The following is a 12,082-nucleotide window of genomic DNA, read 5'->3' as shown; positions in this document are numbered from 1 at the left end:
AGAGTAAAGACATTGAGTTCCCTCATGTTAATAACTAGGTGAAATTCTTAGACTTTTCTCTCCACCAAGAGCACATTACTGATAAACCCAGTTGGCTGAAAGAAGAACGCAGTGTCCTCTTCTTCTGCAGGAGCATCTGAATTTCTGGCAAGAACAGAGAAGTACTGGCAGAAAAGAATTAAGGACTGGGAATTCATGCTTGCGCAGGGAGAGGTAAAACACTACATGATAATCCAGTACAGTGTTTAATACTCTTGCAGTTGCCAGCTGAGTCCAATTGTTGAAGAAATGCGTCATGCCCTGTACAACAATGGCCCATCCCAAAAAAACAAATTGAATATATTCTTCAAGATTGTGTTTTAACTACTGGAGAAAAGTGGTTTCAAATCTGATCAGTACCTTGACTAAAGGGTTACGAAATAGCAAGCCTACCAATCAATGTTCCCTCTAATTTTTTTCCTCTGTGTGCGGCAGTGTGGGGTCTCTGTGCGCTGCAGCAATGGCTATGTGCGCCAGGAACTAGACATGCATGTGGGTGCAGCGCCAAATATCACTCCAAACTCATGCTTAAACAAGTTAAAAGACTGCATTTCCACACATAAATCGCCATGTTAAGGGTCTTATGGCAGGTTTGCAATTTAGATACACACGCCATGACATGAATTGGTTACACAGGCAAGAACACTTCGGGTTTAGAAAAGCACAAGACTCCAATGATGGTACCATTATAAGCTTTTACTGCTGTAGGTGTAATGTTACTTGTTGCATTGTATATCTGGATGCACAGACAGAAAGAAGCAATGAAATACCAGCCAGGCGGCACACTAGGCTAAGCAGAGAGATTTCTAACTTACGTGTTACCTAAAAGAAATGCAGCAAGTCCAAAAGAACGACGTGTGCTTACAGGTTGTTCAGTTGGACTTTGGGCAGCCAACTTCAACTAGGCACAGTCGGGCCGCCTTTAACACTGGTGGCGCCCTGTGCGACAATGTTTGTTGGCGCCTCCCAAATCGCCACCTCTACCACGGAATCCCTCACTACCACCCTTTAACAGCTGCCCTCAAGTCTCCGGAACCACTGCCTCTCTTATTCATTTAGTATTATAGCACCACTCATACTAGTGTAAGGTGTCAGAGCACTTTACATAATACACACTTTGCAATGTCGGAAAAGCGTTATCCTCAATGTTAATTGCATGTATTGGTATGAACAGGCCTTACCTGTCTCATACTGGCATGCCAATCTAAGATTTTGAAGGGCTAAAGTGAAGGAGAAAGGATAGATCTCAAATGTATTAGATTCAAAGTAGTGTCCTATATCCATGATACGTTGTCAGCATGTGTGAGCCGTCATACCTGAATAGTAGGCTGATAATGGGCACTTAATCTGAGTCTGCTTAATTTTCTCGATGCATAAAAGCCACCAATCCAAACCAGATACTGCCTGCTGTAAGCACCACTACTTACTTTCACAAATGTGTTTCCTGTCATCTACATCTCATTGTGGTATAACCCAACAGCAGAAAGTATAAATTACCTTTTTAGTGACTTCTTACTCTTAGTCCGTAGGCTATTTCCCTTTATAAATTCATGGGTCCCCAGCCACGTATCAGCGAGATTAGGAAATGCTTCTGTAGCTGTTTACAAAAGGCAACCATATAAGACACATCGCTCAATTCCATTCTGAACTTGTGGTTGGAGTCAACAGAACTAAAGAACGAGTAGGGAAGAGGAAAAAGGTAAACTTAGACCTAAACAAACTGCTTTCAGAAAACATCCTAGTCAAAATGTGTATTGCTCCTGAAAGACTCAAGAGTGTAATGCTTGCAGAATGTATGTGGGGTTGCACACAAAGCTGACCTGTAAGTCAGGCAGGTACATGCCCAGGGAATGCCACAGACATTGTCTCACTCCTAGAGGAGTGTTCCATGATGAGGAATTGGGTTTGGGCACAACACAAAGTAGGACTGGTGATGCATTAGAATTCACCGGGGCCAATGTAGGATACAGGAGCTGCTAAGCTAAAATAATTGCTCTCAGACATCACAAAAAGCTGATTTAACGCAGATTCCTGATTTGATTCGGAGAGTAACGAGAGGTGCACTCGATGTCTAAAATACACAATCTTCTCAGATGTGAAGAAAAGATTGGTTTCGAAGACTTGGTGAGAGGCGAGAGTACTGTAATGTAAAAAATGTAATGTAAAGGACACTTTTATAGCGCACCTATCACTCCAAGGAGTATCTTGGCGCTCAAACAACCAGATGACAAGGTTGAGGGAAAGAGATCAGCTCGATGGAGAATGCTTTACACTTTACACCAACGCTCTGCAGTACTGAAGCTCTAGGCTCCGATACTGTTGATGCACACAACCGGGAAGGATAGGAGGACTTGTCCTATTGCAATTCCCATTTCCACGAAGCCACTGCCAGCCAAAGCTGCTGCAATAGGGTGCCCTATTAGTAACAGATATAGAAAGTGACTGCAATGCCTGTGTGCCCCTTAAACACCCTGGGTTCTTATGCAGAAAAGCTTTCAATTATGTAAACAATGTCTTGAGTATCAACATCTTTATGGGCAGGGCTGCAGCTGGGGTTCTGCCAATTATGCATATCCAATCTGGCATCTATGATCCTACTAGCTGTGCAAGAAGTCCCCCTGGACACCTGCTGCCTATTTCTTTTTTCAGCTTGAGCATTCAGATCACTGGACTAGTCTCCTTCCCGTGCAAAGTCCAGGAGCAACAAAGGAACTCTTGCAGGAGATTTAACGCCTAGCTGGGCTTTATGGTTTAGGTGTTCACTTGCAAAAGGGAAAGCTCCCATAACTGGTACTTTTTTTCTCCTCAATGTACCCATTAATTTAGCCACCCTGTCCATATGTTGTTGTTATGCAATGACATTCAGATGTCAGCCTTAGGGAAAGGCTTCTTTGAAATCTCCTTGGCCTGCCTGTTTGAGAAGCTGCAGCTCTGTAAAAAGGGTGATTTTAGTAAAGGAGGTCTTGCAATCACAAGGTGCAAATGACCTCAATCTACTCTGCAAAGGGTCCAGGGTCCCAGTATACCAAATGTCATAAAACTTGTTTCTAACAAAACTGTAGCACCTGGTAGAGTGCAGGGTTGCTTGGTCAACTGTGCTGGCCTACTGACCGGTATCCAGTTACCGAAGATGAGCCTCTTTGTTAGATGGCGGCACCGACGGAGAGAGTGGATCCACTGGTTGCAATCCAAGCTTGAGCGGTTGGAATAAAGTTGGGGCCAGTAGCTGGATTGGGACCATCATGCCAGTTGGATCATGGCAATTGCATGCAACAGTTAAACAGAGTGATAACAGTAGATAGAAGTAAGAGATAATGGAAAAAATGTTTCATGAAAGGATGAGATTAGCAGTATTTAAAAATCATAATCTTTTCAAGAGGACTTGTATAAAGACACCCATATCAATAATGCATATCCTCAGAGTACCACCAGAGACCGCGAACACACATGTACACAGATACATATATATATACATATCACATAAAAAAGCCAACTGCACACCATGCACCCTTCATCTCAATATTCTAGTATGGTTTGGCGCTAAATTGCAAAACAGCATGACATTTTATTGGATTACATAAGCATGTCAGGGAACATACAGAGGCTGAGAATCAACAGCTATTAATAAAACTAACAAGGAATACACAATAAATAAACAGATACCTACACAAAGATCTGGCAGCACTAAATTATTGGGTACAACACAAACACTGGTTCAGGCTAGTGTATAGGAGCACCTTCCTTCTTCTGCTAAACTTTCACCAGGATACTAACAGAGTAAACGGGCAGTTGAAAGGCCTAGTAGCAATCAAAGGAAATGGACCAAAACAAGGAAAGCATTGGCAAAAGCAGCAATCGGGCAGAAAGACAATTCCTAATAAGGAGAAGTAGAATGCACGGTTTTGGGACAAACAAACTTTTCTGATGACATTAAGGAATTGCATTGTTTAATATTAATTAAGCACTGCCATTATTTTCAATCTGCTTACCCGGGTATCAAATTGTATCGTAAGTTACGATACAATTTCATGCCCAGGTAAGCAAATTGAAAATAATTTGGATGCTTAATTAACCTTAAACAATGCAATTCCTTAATGTCATCAGAAAAGTTTGTTTGTCCCAAAAACTAGTCAATTCTCAAGATAGTGAACCGAAAATTCTTCCCTACGCGAGGAAACACAGGAATAGAAAGCAAAGCTTTCAAATCAGCAGCAAATTTCTTCTCTTAATGGAGCGCGGTTGGGGGCTGATTGTGAGCCATTGTGAAAATATGTTTGTTTGTTAATTGCAGCGCGACGGTGCTGAACTTAACAAATGTTTTCACAAAGGGCCACAAACAGCCGCAGCCACAGTCCATTACGGAAGAAGTGCAGGAGCCACTTAATCAATGTTCCCCCAAACACAAAATCACTGTTTTCGCGTCGCTCGCGTTTTAAATGCAGTGGCGCGAAAGCTCTTATAGGATGTGTGCGCGCTTCCCTCGCGACTCTGCGCGCTCGGGGGTCAGTAAGATGGGCGCGCGCCGCGCGCCTTACAGGGAACACTGCTCCCAACCATACCTATGAAGAGGCTTACAGCTAGATTCATGAAGCATTTTTGCGGGCGCAAACGGAGCGAATCGCAGAATTCGGCCGTTCGCACCCGCAAAAATGGCATTTGAAATTCATCATTGGGTCATGTACTCGCAATTTGAGAAATCGCAAAAAATTGCGATTTCTCAAATTGCGATCGCATTTAAGGAATCTCAATTTGAGATTCCTTAAATGCTATTCATGACCCAATAAAAAATTGCGAATTCGCTATTTCTTCCCGCTATTTACCGCAAAGTCAGACTTCGTGGTAAATAGCGAAAACTGAGAAAAATGCACTTTTGTGCATTTTTCTCAGTTGTATGTTACACACACACATGTCCTTTGGACATGTGTTTGCGCAACATGAGTCTAATTTACATTTCAGGGGTGCTACAGGGTGTCCTGCAGACACCCCTAGCACCCTTGAAATCGTATCCTTATTTGCGATTAGCAAATTGCTAATCGCAAATAAGGAATAACTCCCCATTCAATCCTATGGGCCTTGATTAGCAAATTGCTAATCGCAAATAAGGAATAACTTCCCATTCACTCCTATGGGCCTTTAGGCCCATAGGATTGAATGGGGAGTTATTCCTTATTTGCGATTAGCAATTTGCTAATCGCAAATAAGGAATGTGTAGGAATCGCAATTAATTTTGCGATTCCTACATGAATCCCGTTTTGCGAGTCTGTAATAGCGATTCCTTATTATTCGCTATTACAGACTCGCAAAACATGCCGATGATGAATCGGGCTGTTAGTCTTCCAGCGTAGGGTCAAGGGTATTGCCCCGAGAATCTGGAACTCCCTGACTACGGAAACCAAACTGATTCCTTCAACAGTGTCCTTCAAAAAGGAAGTAAAATCTTTACTGATTAATACATTTCTGAATTAGACTTCAGCCATGGCCTTTTGTCTCGTCAGCCTGGCTCCGGCGGGACCTCCTAGCCCTATGGGTCTCCTCACATTTTGCTGTATTCCACACCCATGTTCTTTTGCCTACTTATTCGTGCTCTGCTGCTTACTTATGATATGCTGGATTTTCCCTTTACTGATCCCCTCCACTATTTTGGAGGTACTTACCTGTATATGTTTTGTCCGCTTTGCTGTTTCCCTGTTACTTGTATCACAATTCTCTGTAAAGGGCTCTGATATCCTCTCTGGTCATGTTTGTGTTATATAAAAGTTTTTAAATAAATAAGGCAGATCAGCATAGAATGCATCTTTTTCCTGAGAAGATGCATTCACGTACCCAAAATAACATATGGCTCTTTAAGCTCGGCCTGCCGGTATGTTAGTCACGGCCAATCCCTTGTCCCTGGCAAGTATTGCGAGATCTGGAATCTTGAAGAAAGAGCTCAAAAGATCCACAAGCCTATCCTGGCACCCTCACCAAGCATGGTCCAGGCATGGAAAGGTGGCCATATTTTGTAGCACATCTCGCATGTGGCAAAATAGTCTGCACATAAGTTGCCATCTTAATCAATGGAGTGCAGCTTGACAAATGTGGGTGCACAATGTCATAGAGGAAAAAACATGTCATCAATCCTGTTCGCTATGGAATCTGTACATTCTCTGTATATCCTCGTTAGAGTCATATTGCTCACAGTCTCTATTCTTTTTACCTGAAAGAGGGCACAATGCTCTTTGGCCATGCATCTTATGAATCTTATAACTCAACTGACAAAACGCTTGTGTTATTAACAGAATTATGAGAGTTATCCTCCCGAGACTGGGGAGATTACTTGGGTTCTTCAACTTGCTCGCATGGGAACAGAATAAAGAGTCATTTAGTACTGTGCTCTTAGCTATGTGATAGAAATGCTTCCTTGAGTTTCTCAAATGGATAATTTTGTACCAATGTATTCATTTTGCTCTTTGTCTTCTTGTAGTCTTCCTCTGTAATCATTAACCTGATGTAACTGTTTCTCATGGTCTTTAATGTCACCCTCGCGGTAGGGACAGAGAGGTTTTTAAGTTGGTATGGAATTGGCTTCAGTGCTTTGGTCAGTACCTCATCAAGGTCCTGATTTTGAGTTTGGCAGACAAAGTGTACAGTCACAAAAGAGATGTCAAACACCTTGCCTGCCCACGCAATTATGGGTTGAGCGGATCATCACTTTTCCGATGGCAGTGCCCCAGCTGAATTCACCATCAGAAAGTGTACTGCACTCACTCCAGAGGCCCGATGGAGGAGGGGCCTTCGGATTTAGGGTACTAGACCATATGTCTTATGGTTGGGACTGATGTCCTTCTTTCTGCCAGTTTCAGAGCAAATGTCCACTTTGGGAGTTTCTTTCTGAAAAATAAAGAGGTTTAGTGCAGGGCTACCTAAATGAAGTGGGGAGCCCACCAAACTTTTAGTGTTGTCACAGGATCTGCCTGTGAAGGCACAGAGATCACTGCAGGGTTGGCAGTGATCTCTTATTTTGGCAGGCAGGGTAGCATAGGAGATAACCTCTGCTATCCTGGCACAAATCAGAACTCAACTCTCTCTTGCACTGTCGAATTTATAGTGTGGCATAGGTTGTCCCCTATTATAAATATGTCCACATGCTCTAACTATTGCCCGGATGCCATGACCGAACAATGTGTGGGACAACCGGTCAACCAGTATTACACCCGGCAAAATCGTCGGGTATTAATTCAACGCTGGTTTGGATGGGGCCTATCAACTAAACCCACACTGCCATAGGGCATGCTAGGTAAGGGGGAGAGGAACGCCATAGGGAATGACCCATGGTGGGGAACTACTGGTTGGTTTCCAATTGGCATGGCTGCTTAAATAGATTTTACTACCCTCAGAATTGCAGGTGAAACGCTTGATAAATGAGTGGGCGTATGTTCTTGTTAGGATGATCTGATCTAAATGTTGCTCCTCTGGCAGTGATCACAAGGCAGTATCAAAGTATATGCAGGTCTGTAATAAAGTGCAAGAGGAAACTATCCCTTATATCACTGCAAAATGTGTGCCCAGTAGAAGTCAGGTGGATGCAAAGTACAAGATTAGTCTTGCCCTGTAGCTCAAGTTCTAATTAGTAGTGAATTAGAACTGAATGAAGACGATAAAATTACTTATGTGTGCTGCCAAACAGCAAAAGAAAGACTGGGAAATGGATTTTATAGATTTGGAAACTGTTGATTGGATCATGTCAGTCAAATGCGCTGAAGTTCAATAATGATGGTTGTTATAGTTTGCATTTTTACATTGTTAATGAGCTACTATGTAATAAAAGCAATGGAATGTAAAGCATAATCATTACTTATGGCCTTGTTGTCATACAATTACTTAGTGATCTCAGCTTACAGTTCTCAGCAGGCTCTGCTTCTGTCCTGTGCCCATATAGTCTAATTTTGCTAACTGCTGTTTAATCCAGGTTGTTCAACACATTTAAGGGCTACATGCCAATGGCATAATATTGTGACAAACCCCTTGATTTACAAAATGAAAGGGTCTGCGGCTTCAAAATGCAGTTTTCGAATGTACTTAATCCCTTTCGTGATTTTAAACCAGCCTTTCGATATTGTATTACAGGTTTTGCGACTCAGTACGAAACACAATTAGGATGGGGTTCGAAAGGGGCGTCCCCTTCTAAATGTGATGAGCAGTGAGATGTAATTATTGTTTTGTGAATGCAATTGTGGTCACAAACCATTAAAATGTATCTACATCTCAAAAGAGAATGGTAACTTTTTGCAAAGGAGAAGCTGCCCTTGATGGACAGCTTTCTCTTTCATTAATTGCATTGAGCTGGCAAGTAATCAGTGATCCAGAGGATGTCGCCCCAAACTGAAATCTTTTTATTTTGAATGAGCCTGGGACATGAAAGCGTGGATCACTCACACGCGCAGTTCCCTTTCTATTTCTAGAATGGGTACCTGGTCTCATATGCATGAGGTGCCCATGAGCTGTAATGCGTCTCAGGGGGAAGAAAACTTTACTGAGTGTGACACAACTACCATCCCCTGGCACAGCTTATAATTTACAAAGAGCTCTTCCCAAGGGGTCAAAGCAAAACCAAAGGGGATGATGGATGGAGTGTTGAATAATGCAAGCACTCACCCCCAGTCAACTGATCTGGGTTTAATCCATCATCATTCTTTAGCTCACTCCGCCACCCCAGTTCAGACATGGCCATATGCAAATCAGTCTGAGCCTGTGCCTCATGGGAACAGTCCAGCCCGAACTGCCAAGCCATGTCTTCCCCGGCCCGGAAACAAGCATGCTGGGACCAGTTTCTGGCTAATAAGCCATCGCCAGCCAGACTAGCTTGAATCCAGTGGCAATGTGAGCAAGGGACCCATGTCTGGGCATACCCTGCCAACTTAGGGTGAACAAAGCAAAACCAAAGGGGATGATGGATGGAGTGTTGAATAATGCAAGCACTCACCCCCAGTCAACTGATCTGGGTTTAATCCATCATCATTCTTTAGCTCACTCCGCCACCTCAGTTCAGACATGGCCATATGCAAATCAGTCTGAGCCTGTGCTTCATGGGAACAGTCCAGTCCGAACTGCCAAGCCATGTCTTCCCTGGACCGGAAACAAGCATCCTGGAACCAGTTTCTGGCTAATCAGCCGTCATCAGCCAGGCTAGCTTGAAGCCAGCGGCAAAGTGAGCAAGGGACCCACGTCTGGGTATACCCTGCCAACTTAGGGGTGCTTCCCAAGGGGTCAGCAGGCTGCTTACTCCAGCCTTAAACTCAGCATTTCAGTATTCAAAGGCAGTTCTCTTTATTGCCTCGGGTTTCTTGCTTGCCTGGGGTTGCCCTCTTTCACCTGTGTGGCTTTGGGTGCTTGTAAGGCACTTTTTCTTCAGTGACTACAATTGCAAATTTTATCCAACATGAATATGAGGGTTTCTATGGGTACATAAACAAAACTAATGCCAATCTGCACTCAAATTTAAATGATCATCAACGTTCTGCCAATGTAATTTCAGTGTGCTTCAACCACCGGCACCGTGTCCGTAGGTATTATTGTCCCAAGCTTTACATGCTCCCCAAAATTCACAAGAACATTGAGAAACCTCCTTTTCGCCCCTTAGTGTCAGCATGTGGATCATTGTCACAACCAATAGGAAGGTATTCGGACAGTTTCTTACAACCGATTGTGCAGAAATTGGATTACATTCAGGACACCACAGCATTGTTGAATTTATTGAATAAATCAACACAGACAACATTGAAAATTGGTACTTATGTACTATTGATGTAACTGCTCTCTACACTTCCATACCACATCGAGATGGTCTAGAGGCTATGGAATGGGCTCTATTGAAACATGGAAAGATCAGACCAGAAAAAGTATTGCTACTTGAGCTTCTTCACTTCGCACTAGTTCACAGTTATATCGAAAGGAATGGCAAATTGTACGCCAAATGGGCATTGCCGGAGCATTTTCGTACACCAATATCTTCATGGCCAAATAAGAATTTGACCACATTCTGAAGAACAAAGCATAGACTGAAGATTTGGTGCTATTCAAACGCTATATAGAAGACATCTTGATTATTTGGAAAGGTGATGTTAAACGATTGGAAAACAATATCTGTGCGCTAAATCGCATTTATGATTGTGTCAAATTCATTCATCAGATTGAGAAAAAACAGCATAGCTTTTTTTAATGTCTTGATTCAAATCGACTCAGGAATAATCAAAACAAGTGTCTGCACGAAAACAACTGACAGGAATAACTTGTTGCATTTCCAGAGTTTTCATCAAAACTCACTTAAGCAACATTTGCCATATTCTCAATTCATCAGACTAAAACGAATCACTTCTGACCCTGACTAAACAAATATTATCATCAGTAAATTCAATGAGAAGTACAAAATGCGTGGATATCGTGAACAAATGTTGGTAAACGCCATACAAAGAGTTTCAACTTGAGACAGGGCATCTCTGTTACGCCGCACAGTACCAAACCAATCCAACCCTACATTTTGCGTTTTGAAACATTCTTTATAATCGTATTTGATTAAATCCATCATCCTTACACATTGGAATATCATCCAGACAGAACCGGATTTGAAGGCATTATTTCCACAACGACCAACTTTTGCAATACAGCGATCTAGTAATTTAAAAGAATAATTGAACAAAACGTCGGAGCCAACCCAGAAAGAATTTAAAGGCATGCAAAAATGCATGTATTGCGTGCATTGCAATAATGTCATGGTAGGGAACCGGTTTATTCATCCTACACAAGGAAACACGATTGTACTTAAACACTCCAGTGCTTGTGATATAGCTAATGTTATCCACGCCAATAAGTGTCCCTGCAGTAAAATGTATGTGGAGAAAACCGAAAGAAAAGTTAAAGCGCGTGTAGGAGAACACAAGAGCAACATTTGCAATAGGAATGAGAAATACATTGTAGCATCCATTTGTTGGAAGCAAGACATAATATAGCACAACTCCGTTTCACTATATTGGAGGTGCAAAACCTAGACATGACATTGATCCACACAAAGCACTGTCCAGATCTGAATTCTATTGGGTTAAGAAATTGCATGCCCTGCAGCCTCAAGGGATGAATGACAGAATTGAGTATAATTGTTTTTTTTAATCAAGACGTGACCTGTATTCTTTAAGTGAGTGATACATTGAAAAGTGTATTGATTTATTTATGTTTTGGACAGAAGAGTGCCCCAGCAATGTATGCATTATTTTTTCTGAATTATTGTTTGTGCTTCAATTGTTTTAAAAGAGGTCTTCAGCATTGTTCAAATCATTGATTATGTTCTATTAAATATTATAGGCTATCGTTCTAGTGCTTTAACATTTGTAGACTTGAGGTCTTTTTCAAGGAATAGCATTTTTCAACCTCACTCTGTCACACACTGTGGGTATCACAATCTTTATCACTGCAGCATATTCTTATGCAACCCTTTAACTTTTTTTCATTGTTTCTACCTTTATTTGTCCACTCTGCATTGGAGTATGTTTGGCACTGCGCCTTTAAGTTATACCACTATGTCGACACGTAATCGCGTCAAGCATGCATTTCAGATTTTCATTATTCAAATAGTCAGAGACTTTCGGAAAAGTGCGTTTACTTGCAGAGTCCTGATTTGATCATAATGCACATGGTCCATTTCGGCAGAGCAAAGTAAGCGTTAAAGCAGGATATATATCTATATGCGTTGTGTATTAACATGTAAGCTTGCCAGATACCTTTTGTTTAAATTCTCACTTCGTAATTTAAATTTGTCAGTTTCATATTTATGTTAACCTGCGAGTTCGCTGCATACTAACAGTCTTGATTACCTTCTTTAAATGTCCACGTTTCCGATAGAGAATGTTGAGCACTCTTTGGTTCGGTTCACCGTTTATCACCTCAGATACTTCGTAATGCTTACACGATATACCTTCCTGCACTTTTCAGTTTTTTTTTTTTTCATCAGTATCTTTTCACCAGCTGCTTCAGTATGTCATTTCAACAAACGTCCCGAAATGTGCAGCCATAT

The sequence above is a fragment of the Lissotriton vulgaris genome, chromosome 12 (assembly GCF_964263255.1).
Source record: "Lissotriton vulgaris chromosome 12, aLisVul1.2, whole genome shotgun sequence".
Taxonomy (NCBI): Eukaryota; Metazoa; Chordata; class Amphibia; order Caudata; family Salamandridae; genus Lissotriton; species Lissotriton vulgaris.
The sequence above is the reverse complement of the archived record's forward strand: the minus strand, read 5'-3'. Positions refer to the sequence as shown.